Raw genomic sequence first — 24492 nt, 5'->3', positions numbered from 1 at the left:
GGATCAACTCAGAAACTGGGATGGCTTCTGTAAATCCGGGACTGTTCCCTGGAAAACAGGGACACTTGGAAGGTCTGCTATTGTTTAACTTCAGTGGAATCTCCCCTTGTTAAACCTTTTCACCAGTACACAGACATTCCTATTTCGGTGTCAATTCAGCCAAGACCTAACACTGACGCAACCCTCTCTGCCCACCATCCAGGACTGTGGAGAGTCTTGAAAGCCAGAGGGGGAGGCATAGACAGCCGCATTTGACCCCCAACACTTCACTCTGAGGGCTGCCTCCCCAGTCCTGGTTTGCAATAGACCCTGCTAACACACACACACACAGAGAGAGAGAGCTCTGTCTTTATTTTTTTTTTTGAATGAAATGAATTAAGCAATTGGATTCGAATTCCAAGCGAAAGAATAGGGCAAATGTGTGGCTCACAGTGTGATCAGCAGCGGCAGATAAGATGCCACTAGAACGAGGTGATCAACATTGTAAGGACTTTGAAGAAGAGATAATTGTTTTCATTAATGAGATTTCTGTGCCAAGTATTTGTTGAGGCTGAGTCACACAAAGTGTGCAATTTGTTTATGGATTTGACACGGTGCCAACTGTTTACAGCAAGGGTGCATAACTGGGGTCAAAGGCCTGGAAACGATGCCTTATGAGGAACGGCTAAGGGAGCTGGGCATGTTTAGCCTGGAGAAGAGGAGGTTAAGGGGTGATATGATAGCCATGTTCAAATATATAAAAGGATGTCCCATAGAGGAGGGAGAAAGGTTGTTTTCTGCTGCTCCAGAGAAGCGGACACGGAGCAATGGATCCAAACTACAAGAAAGAAGATTCCACCTAAACATTAGGAAGAACTTCCTGACAGTAAGAGCTGTTGGACAGTGGAATTTGCTGCCAAGGAGTGTGGTGGAGTCTCCTACTTTGGAGGTCTTTAAGCAGAGGCTTGACAATCATATGTCAGGAGTGCTCTGATGGTGTTTCCTGCTTGGCAGGGGGTTGGACTCGATGGCCCTTGTGGTCTCTTCCAACTCTATGATTCTATGATTCTATGATTCTATGATTCTATGATTCTAGGGCACCCCAATGTTTCCCCCCCCTAGACTACAGATCCCATCATCGCTGACCATAGGCCATGGTGGCCACCGGGTCTGATGGGAGTCCAGCACCATCTGGAGGGCCACAGCTCCCCACCCCTGTTCCATAGAGCACAGTAGATTTGTAAATATATCAGCAGCTTCAGACTGGAATCCCCATTTGAAACTATTTTTGGGGATTCTGGGGAATGTGGCATTATACATTTCTTCATCCTAAAAACCGCATCAGCACTATGCCTTTAAAGCGCTGTGATACCATTTTAAACAGTCATGGCTTCCCCCAAAGAACCCTGGGAACTGTAGTTTGTTACAGGTGCTGAAAGTTGTTAGGAGTGGGGGGGGCACCAGGTGGCGCATTGGAAGATGGCCGACAATAACATCTCTCTGACCCATACGAGGTAATTAAGGGGCTGCTATGGGAAGTATGCAGTCTTCCTACCCCCCCCAGGAGATGGGGGGGCGCTGCCTTGCCAGCGGTGTTCACAAGGCACCCCCTGATCCGAGAGATGGGGGTGCCGAACACTTGGCACGAGCCCTCGGTGAAGTCAGATCTTCCTGACACCGATTCCAATTAGCGCATGCTGGTTAGCTTCAGCTCAGAATTATAATTGGAAACATACAATTGGAATGAAGCTGAAGCACATACATCAAGTAATGTTCGAGAGATAAGACTGCTGATTAATGGATCTCTGTGACCGGGAGTGATGGATGGATAAGTAAATCTTCTGATGAATCACCACTAGGAGACTGTATGTTTGGAATGAAGGGGGGTGGAGGAAAAAACTTTTCTTCTTTGCACGATGTGATATTAATAACCCTTCACCCCAGATAGAAATAAGATTGTTGTGTTTTTACTAATCAGAAGCAGGAATTCAAGAACTGTGTGGGATGGATTATAACAGGAGAGAGGATTGGTGAACGGTGAGAAAGAGGAAATTTTTTATGACACAGTTAAAAAATGGCGTCTCGCCAAGACAGGCTTGCCGGAGAAAGAAGGACAGGGGGAGGAGAATCAGGATCATCAGAAGGAATGTTGGAACGCAAGCTTCACCTGACAGAGCCTCCTGATTCATTTGATTTATTTGTCAAGTCTGAGAAAAGTAAAGGACAGACCAAAAGATTATTATTATTTTTTAATGGAAGCGCTGAACAGAGGCTGTCCCTGAGCGATATGATCTTTGGAGAGTACAAAACCCACACAGAGGATGCCTGTTTTCAATCTGCTTGTGAAAATTATCAGAGATCGCAAAGAAAGGAATATATGATAATAACAAGAAGAGAAAGAAAGTAATAAAGGACTATCTGGATTGAACTGGATAGAACTGTCTAATTAAAGCAGTAATATAAGTGATTTTTGGACTCGTTCGGAGTTTTGGACTCGTTCGGAGCTTGATGTATGGGTACCCCCAACAAAATTTAAAATTTGGCTGTATAATTTGGAACTAATGTGATTTGGATAATGTGATGTGATTGGCCTGTTAATAAAAATTATTAAAATAAAAAAAAAGTTGTTGGAGAAACAAACCCCTTCCCCTCACCAAAGTACAATTCCCAGAGTTCCCTGGGCAGGGGGATTGATTGTTAAACCACTCTGGGAATTGTAGCTCTGTCAGGGGAATGGGGGGGGGTCTCCTAACAACTCCCACCACCTGTAATAAATTACAGTTCCCAGGAGTCTCGGAGGGGGGAGGTCATGATTGCTTAAAGTGGTATAAAGGTAAAAGGTAAAGGGACCCCTGACCATTAGGTCCAGTCGTGGCCGACTCTGGGGTTGCAGCACTCATCTCGCTTTATTGGCCGAGGGAGCCGGCGTACAGCTTCCGGGTCATGTGGCCAGCATGACTAAGCTGCTTCTGGCGAACCAGAGCAGCACACGGAAATGCCGTTTACCTTCCCGTCAGAGCGGTTCCTATTTATCTACTTACACTTTGACGTGCTTTCGAACTGCTAGGTTGGCAGGAGCAGGGACCGAGCAATGGGAGCTCACCCTGTCGTGGGGATTCGAACTGCCGACCTTTTGATTGGCAAGTCCTAGGCTCTGTGGTTTAACCCACAGTGCCACCCGCGTCCCTTTAAAGTGGTATAAACAGCTTTCAATTTCTAGCACAGATAGGGTCTAAGCGTCCATTAGACTCTCTCTGTTGTTTTTGCTGCAACGAAAACAAAGATGACAGCTACGTTTCTGGAATTTGGCAGATTTAGGAATGAGAGGTTTGAGGGATGTCAAAATCTATTTAAAATGGCATGTTGGTACATCGACTAGGATAGGTTATGGAAAACCCATTGATCGGTTAAAAAGATGGCCTGGGTGGTGCTGAAAAAGATTTTTAAAAATGAAATACAGTAAATGTAACTACGATTAATAAATAATGTGTGCAAAAACACCGCCTTGGTGGCTGGCCCCACCTCATTCCTTCCTCCCTCCCACATGGAAGATGACAGTGGTCAAAGTATGTGATGACTTCCCATTCCATACTGTACTTGAATGATGATCTGTCCCACAGGAAAGAGGAATTCGGCTGAGGGTTGATTCCACCCTACTACCCGCAACAGGGTCATGTGCCATTGACACGTAAGGCCAACATTTTGGGGCCGGTAGGAACATAAGGAACATGCCCTCCAACATTTTTCTGATGAAATAGGAGCGGTTTTGTAATTTATACTCTGTCTACCTGACTGGTTTCCCCAGACACTCTGGGCTGCTTCGAACATATACAAAAACACACACACACACAAATTAAACATTTTTTTAAAACAAACCTTCTCTGTATAGAGCTGCCTTCAGATGTCTACTTAAGGTTGTATAGTTACTTATCTCCTAGGCCTGGGGGGGGGGTGTCGCATAAGGTACCTTTACCATAAGGTAAAGGTAAAGAGACCCCTGACCATTAGGTCCAGTCGTGGCCGACTCTGGGTCTGCGGCGCTCATCTCGCTTTATTGGCCGAGGGAGCCGGCGTACAGCTTCCGGGTCATGTGGCCAGCATGACTAAGCTGCTTCTGGCGAACCAGAGCAGCACACAGAAACGCTGTTTACCTTCCCATCGGAGCGGTACCTAGTTATCTACTTGCACTTTGACGTGCTTTCGAACTGCTAGGTTGGCAGGAGCAGGGACCGAGCACCGGGAGCTCACCCCTTCGCGGGGATTCAAACCGCTGACCTTCTGATCGGCAAGCCCAAGAGGCTCAGTGGTTTAGACCACAGCGCCACCCACGTCCCATGCACAACTCCATACCCTCCAACATTTCTTTGATGAAAACAGAGACGTCCTAGGGGAAAGTGGGACATTCCGGGATCAAAATGATGATGGCGACGAAGATGAAACAGGACACCCCTATTTTCATCGGAGAAATGTTAGAGGGAATGGGCTCATTCGCCTAAGAATGCCCCTGATTCTGGCAATAGACATAAGGATATGTACAACTGGAGCCTGGTTCCCAAGCGCTTCCTCCTCTTCTTTCTATGCCAAGACGGCAAAAAGCTGTGCTAACTCAGCACGCTTGGGTATCGGTACTTGCACTGAATTTATGGAGAAGCTCAGACTCTTCTCTGGCATTTCTGAGGGAGGTTCCAGGCCTGGGGGGAGAATAGACATTAATCCACCCTTCCCCGCCCTGTTTAATAGACCAAGTGTACACTTAATTAAGTGCTTAAGAAGTCAGACATCAGAAGAGCTGTGGCAGACTTTGGTGCCTTCAATTTCAGAGGTCCGCTGCCTGACAATTTTCACGACCGGCCTTGATCCTCAAGAGCCCTGCTGGATCACACCAATGGATCATCTATTCCGGTATTCTGTTCTCACAGTGGCCAACCAGAAGCCTATGGGAGGAGGCCGTGTGAGCTGGATCTGAGCGCAAGAAGACTTGCTTGTGGTTTCCAGCAACAGGTTTTTAGAGGCTTAATACCTCTGAAAGTGGAACATGGCTCCTAGCCACGGATAGCCTTGTCCTCCTTGAGTTTTCCCCATCCTCATTTAAAGCGATCCAAGTTGGGCTCCACCACAGCCTCATGTGGGTGGGAGTTCCATAGTCTAACTATGCGCTGTGTGAAGAACAGCATTGTTTTATCTGCCCTGAATCTTCCAACATTCAGCTTCTTAACCAGACCTTCCCAGTGTCCCTATTTTCCAGGGACAGTCCCGGATTTACAGAAGCTGTCCCTGTTTCTGATCTGACCCCAGAATGTCCCACTTTTCCTTAGGACGTCCCTATTGTCATCCGAGAAATGTGGGAGGGTACGGAGTTATGTGACTCCCCCCCCCCAGCCTTTAGAAGACATCTGAAGGCAGCCCTGTATAGGAAAGTTTTAAAATGTTTAATGTTTCATTATTATTTTATATATGTTGGATTCAGACATGAATCGATTCAAAGCCTTTTCATTAAAAAAAAAAAAGGGTTGATCAGACCAGCATTTAACAACAATAGCAAAAAGCCTTGTGCTAGCCATCTCCTGCAATGTGCCATTTTCAGTGTAAGCGCCTCGGGGCAGGAAGCTTATTCTGATTTTTTGTTTATACTCATCAGCTAATCTGCAATTTAGTCACTGCCCCAGTGAGCAGGTTTTAACAATTCTTTCTTTGCGTTTTGCCCTCTTAACGGTCTTACAACACACCTCTTTTAATCGCTTGTCTTTTTTTGCCTCGCTTGGTACAGAAAAAAATGTTCCAGTGCGGAATGTTCTCTATTTCAGCCAGGTGCGCCCTCTTCTAGGAGACACCATTCCATTTTAAGAAACAGCACATTCTGTCAGAGGAAGGGTCTGTGTTCCCTTGAGAATCAAGACGTGGCCGACCTGTTCTCTTGCATTGCCAGTGGCCCCCAGTGACCCGGGTATTGTTTCTTAATGTCCTAAGGTAACTCAGGAATTCCTCTGTGGGTTGTATTTCTCTTTTCCCATCCCAAATACAGCGTTACCTTGGTTCTCAAACAGCTTGGCTCCCGAACGCCGCAAACCTGGAAGTTCCTGTTTGCAAACGTTTTTCAGAAGCCGAAGGTCCGACGCGACTTCCGTTTGAGTGCAGGAAGCTCCTGCAGCCAATCGGAAGCCGTGCCTTGATTTTTGAACGGTTCTGGGACTTCGGGAACAGATTACGTTCGAGAACCAAGATACCACTGTTGTCAGGGCCTCAGGAACAGAGGCACAGGGGAGAGAGGAGATGGAGAGCGAAGGGGAAGAATCTGAGGGCAGCGTAGGGGGGTATAGCAGTGACCCGAGAGATTCCATGAGCTTCTCCAGCGAATCAGAAGATTCCCAGAAGGAGGCGCCGATGGTCAAGGCAAGGGGAGCCAGCGGGGGCTCCCAAAGCAGCAGTTGGAGAGCAGGGCCAGCTTCCCCACCAGAGCGTAGTGGGGGGGAGGAGTCCCAGGTGTCAGGGCCAGCGTCTCCTCCAGCAGGGAGAGAAGATGAGTCGAGACTGACCACACCTCCAGCGGAGAGTGGGGGAACGGAGGGGAGGTCAAGTCCAGCTAGCCTCCCCGAAGGGGGAAGCAGTGACAGGAGCAGTGTAACGGTCAGGAGGAAGGTTGCCAGCTGGGCGCGCGCGCCAAGTTCAAATGTACAGGCGCGCGGGACAGCAGAAAGCCTGGATCGGGAACCAGGTCCTAAAGCCCGCCGGAGGCAGGGGGAAGACTCAGGGGACTCAGCGTCAGAGGAGTCTAGGAAGGGCGAGACCCCAGCTGACAGGCGGACCCAGAGGAGGAAAGAACAGAGGAAGAGGTGGAGCAAGGCTAGAGTCTTAAACTGGTGTCTGGGGGGAGGAGACTCAGACGGAGCTTCGACGGTCTAGAGTTTCAGACGTAGAGCTGCACGCTGCTGATGTGAAAGACAAACTGAACTTCAATAAAGACTTTTGTATATAACAACGAACTGGCGTTGGTCCTTTGTGAGCTGGGACCTAGGACAGCTCTGACAACTGTAATCAAAATCCCACCGTTTATTTATATCAATATACAGTCACACCTCGGGTTACAGATGCTTCAGGTTGCGTTTTTTCAGGTTACAGACACTCTGAAACCCGGAAGTACTGCAATGGGTTACTTCCAGGTTTCGGAGGTCACGCATTAGCACTAAATTGTGCTTTGCGCATGTGCAGAAGAGCTGAATCGCAACCCGCGGTGCGCAGACACGTCGTTGCGGGTTGTGAACACTGTGGGTTGCAAACGTGCATCCTGCACGGATCACGTTCACAACCCGAGCGCCCACTGTACACAACTTGCCCATGGGCAGAGGGACATCCTAAGGGGAAGCAGGGCATTCCGGGATCAAATCAGAAACCAGGACGGCTTCTGTAAATCCGGGACTGTCCCTGAGAAACAGGGACACTTGGAAGGTCTGGAATGTGTCCTTGAGCTCTTGACTTGCTTTGTGGGTGAAGTTTCAGATAGGTAGCCGTGTTGGTCTGCCATAGTCAAAATAAAAAAATTCCTTCCAGTAGCACCTTAAAGACCAACTAAGTTAGTTCTTGGTATGAGCTTTCGTGTGCATGCACACTTCTTCAGATACACTGAAACAGAAGTTGCCAGATCCTTCTATATAGTGAGAAGGTGGGGAGGGGTATTACTCAGAAGGGTGGTGGGAATGGGAGATTGGCAGATAGCTGAGATGAGCCTGTTGACGACTCTTTCAGTGTATCTGAAGAAGTGTGCATGCACACGAAAGCTCATACCAAGAACTAACTTAGTTGGTCTTTAAGGTGCTACTGGAAGGAATTTTTTTATTTTGTGGGTGAAGTGAGTCTGTGTAGAAACCAGCCTGCTGGGCAAAGATAGAGGGGCTGTTTCCAACTCATTCCTGCTCAGAGTAGGCCTGTTGAAGATAATGGGCCCGAGTTCACCGTGCCCATTGGTTTTAGTGAGTCCACTTTGAGCAGAACCAACGCTGATGCAGCCCCATAACAGCCCTGTTCCCTTTTGCCTCTGGCTGCTCTCGCCCCAGTCATATGTGGACCCCAGAAGAGAATGCAGCCCCCCAGCTGTATTCAATTTTACCCTGTGTCAATTTTATCACATGTGTATCACAACTTTGTCCTCAAAAGGAGCCTGCGAGGGAGGTTAGGTTGATTGCCTAAGAGATGTGCGGCTGCCTTCCATGTTCCTCATTTGAACCACAACGCCACATTTGGCTTGTCAGGATTGCAATCCCAGTTTATGATAACTTTATGTGCTTTTAAAATTAAAAATGGTGGAGAGCAAGCCTGATGAGAGGGAAGCCTTTCCCTGAAGGCCTTAAACCGTAGGTAGGCAAACTAAGGCTCGGGGGCCAGATCCGGCCCAATCGCCTTCTAAATCCGACCCGCAGACGGTCTGGGAATCAGCGTATTTTTACATGAGTAGAATGTGTTGTTAAGTTGTGGGCAAACATATCAGATGACACGGTGATTCTTCCAAAGCAGCTCTTTATTTGTAAACTGGAACAGAACTAACTGAGGAGCTCAGTCGGCCTGCTTATATAGAGCTCCAGAACTGTTGCAACTTTCTAAAACTATCCAATCACAGAACGTCACTTTTCGATCCTTCATTTGCATACAAACTATCCAATCACTGAACGTCACTTTCGATCCTTCATTCGCATAACTATCTACAGTATCCCCCTGCTGGCCCAGGGTGAGAACCTCAGTACATAACATGTGTGATTTTATTTAAAATGCATCTCTGGGTTATTTGTGGGGCCTGCCTGGTGTTTTTACATGAGTAGAATGTGTGATTTTATTTAAAATGCATCTCTGGGTTATTTGTGGGACATAGAAATTCATTCATTTTTGTTTTCAAGATATAGTCCGGCCCCCCACAAGGTCTGAGGGACAGTGGACCGGCCCCCTGCTGAAAAAGTTTGAGGACCCCTGGCTTAAACTAATCTAGTCGGAGGACACAGTGTACCTGATTAGTGGCAGGTCACCATCTTGCCTGAACATAATCACAAGAGGGTCCAACTGCGTCTATGTGAGATGATAAGGTATTTATGCATTTATAAATTTATTGATTTACTCGTGACTTTGGTATCCTTGGCCAAGTAGATTAAAAAAGTGCAGGCAAGTAGATTTCAAAACCTGTTAGTGGGGAGGCGGGGCGAGAAGGAGAAGGGAATTTCTACGTAAAAGAATCGAAATAATGTATTTATTGACATTATCTAACGGGTTTGTCCTCAGTGGAGCAAAATGTGGATTTGCACCTGCCTGTCTCTCATTTAAATTCAGTGTCATCCATGCGAGGTCCTCCCCTTCCAAGAACTGCCTCTTGGAATATTCTGATGATTTCTTCTTTTAGTTAGGTATTTTTATTTACTTATTTTGGGGAGGCAACAGCCCCCATGCCCTCTGGCTACGCCCATGCTCCCCACCCAGCCGCCAATCCTATGAAAGTCCAAAATGGCCAGAAGTAAAAAAAAACTCCATATTAAAAGGGTGCAAGAGGTCTGGAACCACACTGAGACAGTGAGGACATCTTGTGGAACCCTTGCTTTAAGCGGAAGACAGGGAGGTGGAAATGCATTTAAGCCAGATACCATAGCTGTCAACCTTCCCTTTTTTTGTGGGAAATTCCCTTATTCCAGCGCCATTTCCCACTGCTGTCCCAGATTGTTAGATATCCCGTAGCGGGACAGGTGAGGCTGCTGATCCCTTATTTTCAAATCTGAAAGTTGACAGCTATGCACATACATTTAAGCCACATCCAACAGCACATTTCAAACACATTACTTGCACCACAGAATCCATGGAACTGTAGTTCACACACACACACACACACACACACACACACACTGCTACCATTCCCAGCATCCTTAAACTACAGTTCCCAGGATTCTTTTTTTTTGGGGGGGTCATGTGTTTTAAACATGCATTGATTAAATATATGGCGTAGTAGATCTACCCATATTATATTCACCATGGAGAGAGTGATCTGTAATTTTACAGATGACGTTTCTGTATATGATGGAAGCTGTTAAAGAGTAGCTGGGGCGACCCAGTCAGATGGGCGGCGGTATAAATAATAAAGTTGTTGTTGTTGTTGTTATTAAACACTTTTTCAGGCTTATTTTGAAGGGGGGCGGAGAGCGGAGCGATGAAAGGAGGCTGTTGCTGGGGGAGGCCACGACAGCAGACGACTGATCACGATTTACCAATTATTATGAATCACTATTAATCCCAGAGGGTGAGTGACAACGGGAGTCTCCGCTGCAGCCAAGAAAACTGCGTCGAGCCTTTGGCAACCCAACAGATCGATTGGAGAGAGGAAGCAAAAACCTTCCCACGCCGGGAGAAATCGTCCTTGTTTTAAGTTTCTTTGCAGGGCGGATCCGACCCTGCGGCATCTTTTTTGCTCCGAAGCAAGCAACTGCCTCCCTCCATCCTAGGCAGCACGCTTGCTCCCAAGGTAACGAGCCCCCTCTGCTCCCGTGGGGTTAATTGCTCAGCAGATGCCCGGTGCCGGCAGAGCGAACCCCCACCCGCCTGCAACACAGGTGTCATGTGACCGCAGATCATATGATCCGCTCGCCTTGGGCTGGCTGTAAAAGTGCGGCTGCTTCCTGGTGGCTGCTGGAAGGGGAAACAGACACCGACTCTCGTCTTGCTGGGTAAGCGGGTCTCTTTTATATTTTTTATCTTATTCCTCATGCTGGGGAGGGATGCTTCTGACCCTCCCCACTTTGCTTCCTGGCACCAACTCTTTTATGAGCTGGCTTAAAATAAGGCTACCAGATTTTTTCCAATGAATCCGGGGACACTTTAAATAAATAAAATAAAAACTACACCTTTCCCCTCCCTCCGAGGCTTCTAGCTCCTTTCTCCATGAGCCTGGGCAGCCCCTGACTTGTTGGTTCTTCGGTGGTGGGGAAGCGGTGTGCGGTGGGTCAGGCATGGAAGGCAGAGAAGGAGGGCGGAGAGCGGCCCCGATCCCATTCCTACTTGCGTGCAAGCAGGAGGGGGTGGGGTTCACACTGCCTTTCGGCGTAGCTGTCAGCCTTCCCTTTTTTTTGCGGGAAATTCCCTTATTTCAGCGTCGTTTCCCGCTGCTATCCCAGATTGTTAGATATCCCGTAGACTGTCTCACAGGTGAGGCTGCTGATCCCTTATTTTCATTTTTTTAAAATATAATGATATTTATTGAAATTTTACCGGCAATAAAAAGTTACAGAATTAAAAATAGGAAATAGAAAAAGAGTAACAGTAATAAAAGAAAAGAAAAATACAAAAATACAAAGACAAAATACATAAAAAGCAAAAAAAAATAAAAAATGAAAAGAAATCAATATTTTCATGTCTTATATTTCATTTACTTGTTTCCTGACCTCCTCACACCCCCCTTTTTTGTATTCCAGTTCACATGGTTAATTCAGCAAATCCTTACCCTCTATCATTTATCTTTACTTAATATCTTAACCTATTATAACTATATATTTCCAACCATTGTCAATCCGTATTTACCGTATTTTTCGCTCTATAAGACGCACCAGACCACAAGACGAAAACAAGAAAAAAAATATTCTGAATCCCAGAAGCCAGAACAGCAAGAGGGATCGCTGTGCAGGGAAAGCAGCAATCCCTCTTGCTGTTCTGGCTTCTGGGATAGCTGCGCAGCCTGCATTCACTCCATAAGACGCACACACATTTCCCCTTACTTTTTGGGAAGGAAAAAGTGAGTCTTATAGAGCAAAAAATAGGGTACATATTCTTATTAATCTTTTTACCAAAACCGCTTATTTTCAATCCAACATCCCTTTAACATTCATTAATTTTACAGTATTTCTGCAGTAGTCTTTAAATTTCTTCCAGTCTTCTTCCACCACCTCTTCTCCCTGATCTCGGATTCTGCCAGTCATTTCTGCCCTGATCCCTTATTTTCAGATCCGAAAGTTGACAGCTATGCTGCTGATCCCTTATTTTTGAGGCTGCTGATCCCTTATTTTCAAATCTGAAAGTTGACAGCTTTGCCTTTCGGAGCAGCCCCATCCTAACGCCTACATGTGTGCAAGCAGGAGGGGGCAGGGATCTCTCAGGCAGCTCGATGCCTCCCTTCCCGTTGGATCAGCCCCAATCCCGTTCCTACTTGCCTGCAAGCAGGAGGGGGTGGGGATCCCTCAGCTGGGAAGGGAGGCTTCCCGTTGCCTAACTGAGAGATCCCCGCCCCGATTCCTCTTGCACACAAGTAGGAGTTGGGAGGCTGCTCCGATAGGCATCATGAAGCCTCCCTTCACAGCTTAGTTGCTGGGGTCAGGGAAGGTGGAGGCAGCCCGGAAGCTGCATCTTTGAGCCCCTGGACCACCATCACATGGGGACTTAGAATCATAGAATCATAGAGTTGGAAGAGACCACAAGGGCCATCGAGTCCAACCCCCTGCCAAGCAGGAAACACCATCAGAGCACTCCTGACATATGGTTGTCAAGCCTCTGCTTAAAGACCTCCAAAGGAGGAGACTCCACCACACTCCTTGGCAGCAAATTCCACTGTCGAACAGCTCTTACTGTCAGGAAGTTCTTCCTAATGTTTAGGTGGAATCTTCTTTCTTGTAGTTTGGATCCATTGCTCCGTGTCCGCTTCTCTGGAGCAGCAGAAAACAACCTTTCTCCCTCCTCTATGTGACATCCTTTTATATATTTGAACATGGCTATCATATCACCCCTTAACCTCCTCTTCTCCAGGCTAAACATGCCCAGCTCCCTTAGCCGTTCCTCATAAGGCATCGTTTCCAGGCCTTTGACCATTTTGGTTGCCCTCCTCTGGACACGTTCCAGTTTGTCAGTGTCCTTCTTCCGAACAGCTCCTGAAGCCAGCAAGAGTCAACTGCTCTGGGCTGCTGAGACTGCCGCTGCTGCGTTTCCCAGGGACATTAGATGAAATCCGGGGACATTCCGGGGATGGAATTTGTCCGGGGACTTATTCGCAAATCCGGGGACTGTCCCCAGGAAACGGGGATGTCTCTTGCTTAAAACTAACGTCAAGTCTCTCACCCCCACCTCACCTCCTACCTTTAAATAATTATTGCTAGGGTGGCCATATTCCAAAGTTTCCTGTGCATTGTAACTATTGTGTATAGAAAAGGGGATTCTGGCTTCTCTGGTGAAATCCAGCTGCTTAAAGACCCCTGTCCCCCCATTATTATTATTATTATTATTCGCCTTCCCTTAAAATGCTTGTCAGTTCGTTAATAGAAGGCCCCTAGATGCTTACAGTCAAAAAATCGCTGCAAAAGAGAGAACACCTGAGGGAATGGAGTGGGGAGGAGGCTTAGGTGGATTATTTAGATTTCATAGCGTTAGGCTTAGTTACTGTAGGTGTAGGAAAAGGAGAGATTTGGAAAAGGAGAGATTTGGAGGGAGGGAGAGTCCCCGCTGCTATATGTACATGCTGTGTGATTTATAGGAGGTTTGTTGCAGTTTTCTACTGCGCACTGGACGGTCACCTCGGCAGCATATATTCAAAGCACTAGACCAGCCTTTCTCAACCTGTGGGTCCCCAGATGTCGTTGAACTACAACTCCCATCACCCCTAGCTAGCAAGGCCAGAGCTCAGGGATGATGGGAGTTGTAGTCCAACAACAGGGTTGGGGGCATCAGGCTTGGGGGCCATGTGCAGCCCCCTCAAGGCCTCTATATCTGGCCGCACCCCACTTCCCCAGGCCACGTCCGTCAGTAGCTCTGCTTCACCTCCCACCCTATATTATGAGCATTTTTTGCTTGGCAGGAATATGCCCTGGGACTCCCATAATGCCTCTTGCTTGGAAGATCAAGAAGGGGGGGGGGGTTTGAATGTGGGTAGCAGTGTTTCCCAAACTTGGGTCTCCAGCTGTTTTTGGACTACAACTCCCATCACCCCTGGCTAGCAAGGCCAGAGCTCAGGGATGATGGGAGTTGTAGTCCAACAACATCTGGGGACCAACAGGTTGAGAACCGCTGCACTAGACAATCACAGTTTGTCCCCCCAAAGAATTCTGGGAATTGTAGTTTGTTCAGAGAGTTGTGGGGAGGCCCCTATTTCCCCATATGGTTCCAGTTAAATGGAGCATCCCTCTTCCCGGGGAATTTCCCCCTTTGTGAGTGGGCAAGGTGCAGAGTGGGTGGAACCGGTTCTGCTTCTTCAGGCGTGCTGGGACTGGGCCGACAAACCAAATCCTGTAAAGCCAGATGTCAAACCTGGTGACAAAGTACAGGAACATTGTAGAGTTGGAAGGGGACTCCTGCGGTCATCTAGTCCAACCCCCTGCAATGCAGGAATCCTTCACCCGATGTGGGGCTTGAACCCCCAACCCTGAGATTAAGAGTCCCATGCTTTGCCAGGTTTCAGACCCGGGGGCCGCTTTTAACCCAAACAGGGCTGCTGTCAAGGTTACTGAGGCACCGAGATGCTTAAGGTCTTCTGCTGAGGCTCTTTTCCGTGGACCTAACTCAGTGTTGTCTACACTGACTGGCAGCAGCCCTTCAGGCAAGGGTTTCCACCTGCAACCCCACCTGGAAATGCTGGGGATTTTGTTTGGGACTTTCTGCATGCATAGGAGATGTTCTGCCATCGAGTTTATGGCCCTTCTATTCTGCATGGGGATTTGCAAACTGCTTGGCTATGCCTGCCCCTTTAAGAGCAGCCCAGGGTGTGGGAATTCAAGCAGTGATGCTTTTCTGCTTGGAGCCAGTGTGGTGTAGTGGTTAAGAGCGGTAGTCACGTAATCTGGGAAACCGGGTTCGCGTCTCTGCTCCTCCACATGCAGCTGCTGGGTGACCTTGGGCTAGTCACACTTCTGTGAAGTCTCTCAGCCCCACTCACCTCACAGAGTGTTTGTTGTGGGGGAGGAAGGGAAAGGAGAATGTTAGCCGCTTTGAGACTCCTTAAAGGGAATGAAAGGCGGGATATCAAATCCAAACTCTTCTTCTTCTTCTTCTTTCTTGTTATGGAGATAAAAATGCAGATAAAATCCTGGGCTGGAACTGAAGTGACTGGGAGGCGGGGCGAGATCACTTCAAGTGCAGGATTTCTGTCTAGCATGCTGTATTTTGTAAAATACCGTAGAGCATGGGTAGGCAAACTAAGGCCTGGGGGCCAGATCCGGCCCAATCGCCTTCTAAACAGAGCCCGTGGATGGTCTGGGAATCAGTGTGTTTTTACATGAGTAGAATGTGCCCTTTTATTTAAAATTTATCTCTAGGTTATTTGTGGGGCCTGCCTGGTGTTTTTACATGAGTAGAATGTGTCCTTTTATTTAAAGTGCATCTCTGGGTTATTTGTGAGGCATAGGAATTCATTCACATTTTCCCCCAAAATATAGTCTGGCCGCCCAAAAGGTCTGAGGGACAGTGGACTGGCACCCTGCTGAAAAAGTTTGCTGACCCCTGCTGTAGGTAAAGGTAAAGGGACCCCTGACCTATTAGGTCCAGTCGTGACCGACTCTGGGGTTGCGGCGCTCATCTCGCTTTATTGGCCGAGGGAGCTGACGTTTGTCCGCAGACAGCTTCCGGGTCATGTGGCCAGCAGGACTAAGCCGCTTCTGGCGAACCAGAGCAGCGCACGGAAACGCCGTTTACCTTCCCGTCAGAGCGGTACCTATTTATCTACTTGCACTTTGTGCTTTTGAACTGCTAGGTTGGCAGAAGCTGGGACCGAACAACGGGAGCTCACCCCGTCGCGGGGACTTGAACCGCCGACCTTCTGATCGGCAAGTCCTAGGCTCTGTGGTTTAACCCACAGCGCCACCCTGCTGTAGATGAAGGGTAATGTTCTGTCTGAGGCAGTTTGTCCACCTTTGGTTCCCAACCCTGCACTCAGCTCTCACCTGTGGCTCCTGGAAGCTGTCAGCGTGTGACAGCAGCCATATCCTGGGAATGGCTTTGAGTGAGGGGAGCCGATGGGTCTCAAATCCTCGGTGAGTGAGGGGCTTCCCCCGCATGCAAAGACAGGCTCTGGCGGATGGAGCGGACGAGACCAGGATTGGGTCAAGAAGGGGGTTTCTTCACATGCTGCCGAGGGAAGTGAGGGGCAGATGGGGCTCATCCACCTGGGAAGGGAGCCCATCTCAGAGAAGGAAACCTCCGATCCTAAACCGCCACTGCCTTGTGGGATATTTTCAGGAGACGAAAAGGCTCGGGAGTAACCCCTACACAAATCCAGAATAGAGTCCCTAAGATGGAAAAGAAATTGTAAGTTATATTTGTGGGTCGAGGTACGAAGTCCGCGTCACGAAAAAGAAGAAGAAGTGAGAATAAAAGCTGTCTTCCAGTAAAGTGATATGTGACAGGTAAAAGGTAAAGGACCCCTGGACGGTTAAGTCCAGTCAAAGGCGACAGTGGGGTTGCAGCGCTCATCTCGCTTTCAAGCCAAGGGAGCCGGCGTTTGTCCACAGACAGCTTTCCAGGTCATGTGGCCAGCATGGCTAACCCGCTTCTGGTGCAACGCAACGCACCACCGTGACGGAAACCAGAGCGCACGGAAATGCTGTTTACCTTCCCCTCCGCAGCGGTACCTATTTATCTACTTGCACTGGTGTGCTTTCAAATTGCTAGGTTGTCAGGAGCCGGGACAGAGCAATGAGAGCTTGCTCCGTCACGGGGATTCGAACCGTCAACGTTCAGTCTGGCAAGCCCAAGAGGCTCAGTGGTTTAGACCATAGCGCCACCCATGTCTGGAAATGTGACAAGAATCTCCTGGCAAATGGTTGTCTTGGAAATTATAGTTCCTGCTGTATTTTTTCTTCTGCCTAATAACAGTGGGTCACCCTTCTGCCACTAGGTCTGAAGATGTCTCACCTTCCTCCTCCGCTGTCTCTTGCGCACACCCACACCCCGGATGTGTAGTGTCATAAATTGAGTGAAACATCTGGGTTCCCTATCTGTACGTGACATCTATGATAATAATAATGTATTATTTATATCCCGCCAGTCTGGTTGGGTTTCCCCAGCCACTCTGGGCGGCTTCCAACAGAATATTAAAATACAATAGTCTATTAAACATTAAAAGCTTCCCTAAACAGGGCTGCCTTCAGATGTCTTCTAAAAGTCTGGTAGTTGTTTTTCTCTTTGACATCTGGTGGGAGGGCGTTCCACAGGGCATGTGCCACTACTGAGAAGGCCCTCTGCCTGGTTCCCTGTAACCTGGCTTCTCGCAGCAAGGGAACCCCCAGAAGGCCCTTGGCACTGGACCTCTCCCTTTGGCACCCTTAGCTGTGGCCTTATCTTGCCTAGGGTGGGGTGCGGCCTACTTTACGTGAAAACAACCAACAATTTGGGACACACATTGCCAGGAGGAAGGGCTGTGGACCTACTTCCAGACTAAGTGTTCGCTGATTGGTTTGCAGGGAGCGTAGAGGATGTCGGCTGCTTCATGTGCATCCATAATGGGCACGGGATGTTGGACATAATATTATGTTTGCTGACTGGGAACAGTTGTGGACCACAGGTATGAAGTTTACGGCATGTAATGCCTTAAGAGAGAATATTATGAAAATGATATACAGGTGGTACATGACCCCAGTCAAGCTTGCAAAAATCTATCATTTGCCCGATAACAAATGCTGGAGATGTAAGGAAACGGAGGGTGCATTCTTTCACCTTTGTTGGACATGCCCAAAGATTAAGGCTTTCTGGGAAATGATATATAATGAATTGAAAAAGGTATTTAAATATACCTTCCTGAAGAAACCAGAGGCCTTTCTCCTGGGCATTGTCGGTCAATTGGTGCCAAAGAAGGGCAGAACTTTTTTTTGTGTATGCTACAACAGCGGCAGGAATGCTCGTTGCAGAGTATTGGAAGACACAAGATTTACCCACTCTGGAAGAATGGCAGATGAAGGTGATCAACTACATGGAATTGGCAGAGGTGGCTGGCGGGGTCCGAGACCAGGGAGAGGAGTTGGTGAAAGAAGAGTGGAAGAAATTTAAAGACTATTTACAGAAATATTGTAAAATTAATGAATGCTAGAAGGATGTTGGATAGAAACTAAGGGGTTTCCAGCTGTAATGCTTTAGGAGATACGAAAAAAAAAGTTTATAAATGGGTAAAAGCTTAATGGTAAGGATTTGCTGAACTAACAAATTGAAGTGGAATACAAAGAAGGGAGGTATGAGGAGGTCTGGGGAAATAAGCGTAAGGAAGATATATTATGGAAAATTATTTGTTTTTTAACTGTTTTTATGTTGTATTTTGTTTCTTTTTATTTTTTATTTTTTTCATTGTTATATTTTAAAAAACTTTGATAAATATCTTTTGGGGGAAAAAAATTAATGTGCATCCATAATTCCCACAAATAGGGACTCCCTGTTTAAACCAGAGCTTTCCAAGCCGTGTGTCACGACATGTTAGTGTGTCGGCTGCAGTGTGCGGTTGTGTCATGCGAACGTTCGCCCCACTCCTCCCGGGGCTGGAAAGGGCTAGTTTAACCCCTGGTTTGCTAGTAAAACTGGATGACCGCATTGTGCAACGATGCATGTCTAAAAATTGGGTCGCCAATGTGAAAAGTTTGGAAAGCTCTGCTTTAAACCGGAAGGGGAATAAGGGGTGTCTCCTAACAGCTCTCAGCACCCTTAACAAACTGCGTCTTCCAGAATTCCTTGTGGGAGCCATGACTGTCTACAGTTCTAATACATTCGTACCTCGGAAGCCAAACACCTTGCGATTTGGGACGTTTTGACTCCTGAACGCCGCAAACCTGGAAGCGAGTGTTCCGGTTTGCGAACGTTCTTTGGAACCCGAACGTCCGATGTGGCTTCTAATTGGCTGCAGGAGCTTCTTGCAGCCAATCAGAAGCCACGCCTTGGCTTCCGAACGTTTTCCGTTCAACGGATTCCAGCAGAGGTTATATTTTCTGAGAATCTTCTGGAAAAACAATCTCTCAAAGGACCTGTTGATGGCATTTTACCATTGTACTGTGGAGAGCGTATTAACTGGTGGTTTGTGTGTGTGGTTTGAGAGCTGCACGGTCAGGGAGAAAACAATGCTGTCCAGGGTTGTAAAGACTGCGGAGAGAATAACTGGGTGCACTCTTCCCACCTCGGATCAAATCTATGCTTTCAGGTGCCATAAGAAAGCTGCAGAGATAGTGCAGGATAGTGCGCACCCTAGAAATGATCTCTTTCAGCTTCTGCCTTCTGGAAGAAGGTACAGGCTTATAAAGACTAGGATTAGCCGCCTGAGAAACAGTTTCTATCCAAATGCGATTTTGTTTTTAAACGCAGTGTAAGGAGTCTCTGTTTGGGACGCGGGTGGCGCTATGGGTAAAACCTCAGTGCCTAGGACTTGCCGATCGCATGGTCGGCGGTTCGAATCCCCACGGCGGGGTGCGCTCCCGTTGCTCGGTCCCAGTGCCTGCCAACCTAGCAGTTCGAAAGCACCTCCGGGTGCAAGTAGATAAATAGGGACTGCTTACTAGCGGGAAGGTAAACGCCGTTTCCGTGTGCGGCTCTGGCTTGCCAGAGCAGCTTCGTCACACTGGCCACGTGACCCGTAAGTGTCTGCGGACAGCGGTGGCTCCTGGCCTCTAGAGTGAGATGAGCGCACAACCCTAGAGTCAAATCAAATCAAATTTTATTAAATGGTCACAGACCAGATTAACTTGTACAGCTAGTCAACGAAGCATAACACCGGAAAAAACAAAGAACAATTTCAATACAAATTAGGCCATAACAGCAATTTAAAATTAGACAACATACATAAAATTAAGTATTTGCCTTCGCCTGCATATTGACATTGGAAAGCTCTTGTTTCCTGCGCCTAATAGCGGCTACACAAAATTTGGCCACATTGGTCGTAATTTCAGGAACCTTATCTTCTATCAAGGCTCTCAGACGTTGGAGTTCTGGTTCATTTTTACGCTTTTGTAGAACTGGGGCAATAAAGGTCAAACGTAGATCCTCGTAGTAACTACAGTGCAGCAATACATGCAGACTTGTTTCCACTTCCAATGAGCCACATGGGCAAACGCGTGACACATATGGTTTGCCCTCATATCTGCCTAGCAACAGGGCAGAGGGCAGAACGTTAAATCTGGCCAGGGTAAAAGAGTGTCTGTATTTGGATATTTGTAAATCAGCCAGATAGTTTGCGGGTGAGAACCCTCTTCCAAAGTCTCTAATTGTGGCATGTTTATCCATTTTGCCCATATGACATTGCAGCTCTATGTCCCTAACAGTGGCGTAGCATGGGTTGTCAGCACCCGGGGCAAGGCAAGTAATTTGCGCCCCCTAACCCGTGGATTTGCGCCCCCTAACCCTAACTCCCAGATGTTGCGCCCGGTGCGGCCGGCCCCCCCTGCACCCCCCACGCTACGCCACTGGTCCCTAATGCGTTGAAGCACTTGACTTCTGGTTCTCTCATATCCTGCCGCTACCAAGATCTGCGGGGAGAATCCCAAGCTTCTTATCTTTTCAAACAGGGAAGCTTTCCAGGTGGAGTGAAAGGTGTCTAAGAGTGTTAAAGGAGCCAAACCAACCGGGGAAAAAATAAGTTTTAACCAGTAGTGTATCTTTAGAATCCACAACCGCACGTTAACGGGTGGTTGTCCAACTTCTAAGCGGACAGCTATATTAGATACACAGGGGGGATCCCCAATAAACACCGATAGAATTTTGTTTGAAATGCCTCCATAGGCGCAAAATTTTTAAAACTGCAAACCTGGGATCCATAAGTAAGTTGTGGGAGTATTTTTGCAGCAAAAACCTGGGAGGCCGCCGGAACGTATTTACCCCCTTTCCCGTGGAAAAATCTTGTAAGGGCTTTATTGGCCCTTCCTGCATTAGCAATGGCGTTTTTCATCTGTTGATGCCAACAATAACAAATGGGCTACTGCTGACGTTAGTAGAAAATTTCACACCTCAATCAAAGGAGATAAAATCAAATGATATGTCACAAGAACATAAAACAGTTGAGCTAGTGGAGACGAACAAACCAGTAATAAAGGAGAATCTGCAAAGACATAACTCAAGGGTAAAAGTGAAGAAAGTGAGGAAAAGTAAAAATATCAAAACAACAAGGAAAGCCAAGTACACCTGCAGTAATCGAAACATCCATTGGCAGAAATTGTTTAAACTCCTTCCCTCGGCCCCAAATAACTCGACCACTCGGAGCAGCAAAAAGAAGGGTAAAAAGAGAGAAACAAAGATAGTTATGCAGCAACCGGCTAAGGAGGACTCGTCAAGGCTGACTCCAGTAGCAAGTGAGAAGGCAGAAGTAGCAATTCAGTCCCTGGATAACCAACTTTTTAATAAACCTGATGCTGCGGAAACAGAGGCCTCTTCCTATGAAGGCAATAAAACACTTAGCAAATCGTACAGCGGGGAAGAGGAAGCGTTTAGTAGAGATGATACCCCCCTTCAGAACTGGCAAGCCTCCAGTCAGGAAAGAGATTGGAATTTGATCCTAAATCTCCAAAAACTGGTATTCACGAACTTCCCGAAGCCTAAGGGCTTCCTTACAGGGAAACAGCGAATAATGAACTTTGTATCTAGTCTAAATGACATACTGCCAGGAATGGTTAATGCTAATGATATCACCTCGGTGGAATATTTACATTATGATGGTCACTCAGTGAGAGCACTGTCCACTTTTAGGGATCAGAACCTGGCCAAATTCATTTTTAGGTCAAGACCTGCCTTTTTAAAAGCACGGTCAACAATACTTAGGCTCTTTGAAAATAAGGCTCCTTTGAGCCCCCTTTTGAATACTAAGCAGGCAAATCTCAGAAAGGGGAAACAACCCTCAAAATTCTGGCCTGACAAACAGAACCCGCAATGCCTTGCAAACAAAGGTGAGGACTTCTTTACTATGGAAGAAAATATCCTAATTGACCAATTCTGGACGTTCCCACCATTAATACAAACTGACATCTTGGGAAGACTAGACAAGCTAAGAGACAAGCTGGCCGAGAGAGCTTCAGGCAACGAGGTTATTAAGGGGGACCAAAAAAAGTCCACAACACGTAACCTTCAGATCAAAGCGGAGATTAACTTTCCACCAAGAGAGAAAGTGCCACCCTTCAAGGGGAGCACTCCATCACCCCCCCGAAGGAGAAATATCCTTAAGGTGACCCCACCAGACGTATGGGACAAAATGAGATACCTAGACGAAACAGAATTGGGCCAAAATCAGGCCGCAACAGAGTATCCACAGAAGGAATTTATGCATAATAAAGACCCGGTGTCCACTAACGTGAGCACTTTGCATCCACCTATTGAAATCATAGAACGGCTGGATAGCCCGCCTTACAAAGGCGATAGGCGACCGATACATAAAGCGACAAACCCTAAAAGTACGTTAGCTAATAATTGACAAAGACTCGATTGTGATAAAGCCAATCTTAAATTTTTATCATGGAACATTGCTGGTTGGCTTAATAAGGCAGACTGACCAATCATTTGTCAACTTTATTCAAGAGCATGATATAGTCTTCCTGCAAGAGACATGGCTAACAGGGAATTTAGATGCAAATGGTTTTGCCTCATTTTCGCTAGCAGGTTCACCGAGCAACAAAGGGGGACGAGCTAAGGGTGGGCTAGGCATTCTAATATCCACAAGGCTGAGAGCATCTTTCGTCGAGCTGGAGCCGCTGAGCAGTGTGGCCATGGCATTATTAACCCTAGAGTCTGTCAAGACTGGCCCGTACGGGCAGGGGTACCTTTACCTTTTTAAGGAGTCTCTATGGGAGTATAGTGGGGACGCGGGTGGCGCTGTGGGTAAAAGCCTCAGCGCCTAGGGCTTGCCGATCGAAAGGTCGGCGGTTCGAATCCCCGCGGCGGGGTGCGCTCCCGCTGCTCGGTCCCAGCGCCTGCCAACCTAGCAGTTCGAAAGCACCCCCGGGTGCAAGTAGATAAATAGGGACCGCTTACCAGCGGGAAGGTAAACGGCGTTCCGTGTGCTGCGCTGGCTCGCCAGATGCAGCTTTGTCACGCTGGCCACGTGACCCGGAAGTGTCTCCGGACAGCGCTGGCCCCCGGCCTATAGATGTGAGATGGGCGCACAAACCCCAGAGTCTGTCAAGACTGGCCCGCTCGGGCAGGGGTACCTTTACCTTTACCTTATGGGAGTATACTGTATTTAAAAATGGGGTATCAGAGTATTTAGAGGGCTAACCAGGTTGCGATAGCTGGGAACGTTTTATGTAGTTTTGTGTAGTTTTTCAATTTCATTGTTCTGCATGGGACAATGACAATAAAGATATCGTATCGTATAGTAGGCTTGTTGGTTTTTGAATGTCTTATGTAGATTTTTCAATTTCGTTGTTCTGTATGGGACAATGACAATAAAGATTATTGTACCGTACCATATCGTATATGCCTTAATTGCACACAGCCCTCTCAGCTGGAGGGTGGGGGCTCTGGATTCTGCCACAGCCCTTGGAGCCAATGATGGGTGCTGCCTTGTCTCTCAAGCACCAGCTAATCTTGGTCCCATCTGCCAGCCACCTCACACCCTGCAAAAAAGAGGAGACAGATGTAACAGTTAGTTGCCCCGGATGAGGAAGCAATGGGGAATTACAGCCTGGAACCAGTTCCCCATATCAGTCTGTGGTTTGGATGTGACTCCAGATCTCTGGAATCCCAAGATTGCTCTGTGGTCAGAGGTTTAATTGTACTTTATTTGCTATTACAAATGCCTTGCCTTCCAAGGAGTACACGGTTCTTCCTATTACAGTGGTACCTCGGTTCTCGAACGCCTCCGTTTCAGAACCCGAACGCCAAAAACCTGGAAGTACAGTGGTACCTCGCAAGACGAATGCCTCGCAAGACGAAAAACGCTCAAGACGAAAGAGTTTTCCGTTTTTTTAGTCGTTCCGCAAGACGCATTTCCCTATGGGCTCTTGCGCGTTTGTTTCCTTTTTCTTAAAGCCACTAAGCCGTTAATAGCCGCTAAGCCGCTAATAGCCGTGCTTCGCAAGACGAAAACACCGCAAGACGAAGAGACTCGCGGAACGGATTAATTTCGTCTTGCGAGGCACCACTGTAAATGCTTCCGTTTTCGAATGCGCCTCAGAAGTTCCGCTGCATGTTTTTGAATTTTCTCAATGGAATTTGCAGGCAGCCCTTTGCGCCTCGGTTTTCGAACGTTTCGGAACTTGAATGGTCTTCTGGAACGGATTACGTTTGAGAACCGAGGTACCACTGTATATCCTCACTACAGTCCCATGAGGTAGGTTAGGCTGAGTGACAGTGACAACAATGACAACAAAAAAGCCAAAGTACCTTAAATAAAAATGGAGGGGGAGCAGGAGGCCTTAGCCAAGGAGGTTTCTGAACGCCACGTTGCCACGGGGCACTTGAGTGCTGACCTAAGAAAACAAAGAAAGCATTAGCTTTAGCCTTTCCTCAAGGTGCTTCAACCCCGTGATTGTTTTTTGAAGCCTGAATTACACACGGTTTTCCAAATGCCCCCTAGAAATCGATTCTTCAGCTCAGGAAGCTCGTTCTTAAAAAGGAACCTGTTCCAAGTTCAAC

General features: G+C 47.5%; 1 protein-coding gene and 1 long non-coding RNA gene across 2 annotated transcripts in view; both read left to right on the top strand.

Moving 5' to 3' along the window:
• LOC309520794 overlaps positions 1-24492 on the top strand; it is a 104131-nt gene that overhangs the window by 48142 nt on the left and 31497 nt on the right. The window lies entirely within an intron of this gene.
• Positions 10226-24492, top strand: part of LOC309520464 (lysosomal acid glucosylceramidase-like) — a 39969-nt gene continuing 25702 nt past the window's right edge. The window contains exon 1 of the mRNA XM_082202301.1: positions 10226-10664. The gene's annotated coding sequence lies outside the window, so the exon portion shown is untranslated. The remainder of the gene's footprint in view (positions 10665-24492) is intronic.

Source organism: Podarcis vaucheri (genome assembly GCF_965113315.1).
Source record: "Podarcis vaucheri genome assembly, chromosome: 16".
Classification (NCBI taxonomy): domain Eukaryota; kingdom Metazoa; phylum Chordata; class Lepidosauria; order Squamata; family Lacertidae; genus Podarcis; species Podarcis vaucheri.
The sequence above is the reverse complement of the archived record's forward strand: the minus strand, read 5'-3'. Positions and strand labels throughout refer to the sequence as shown.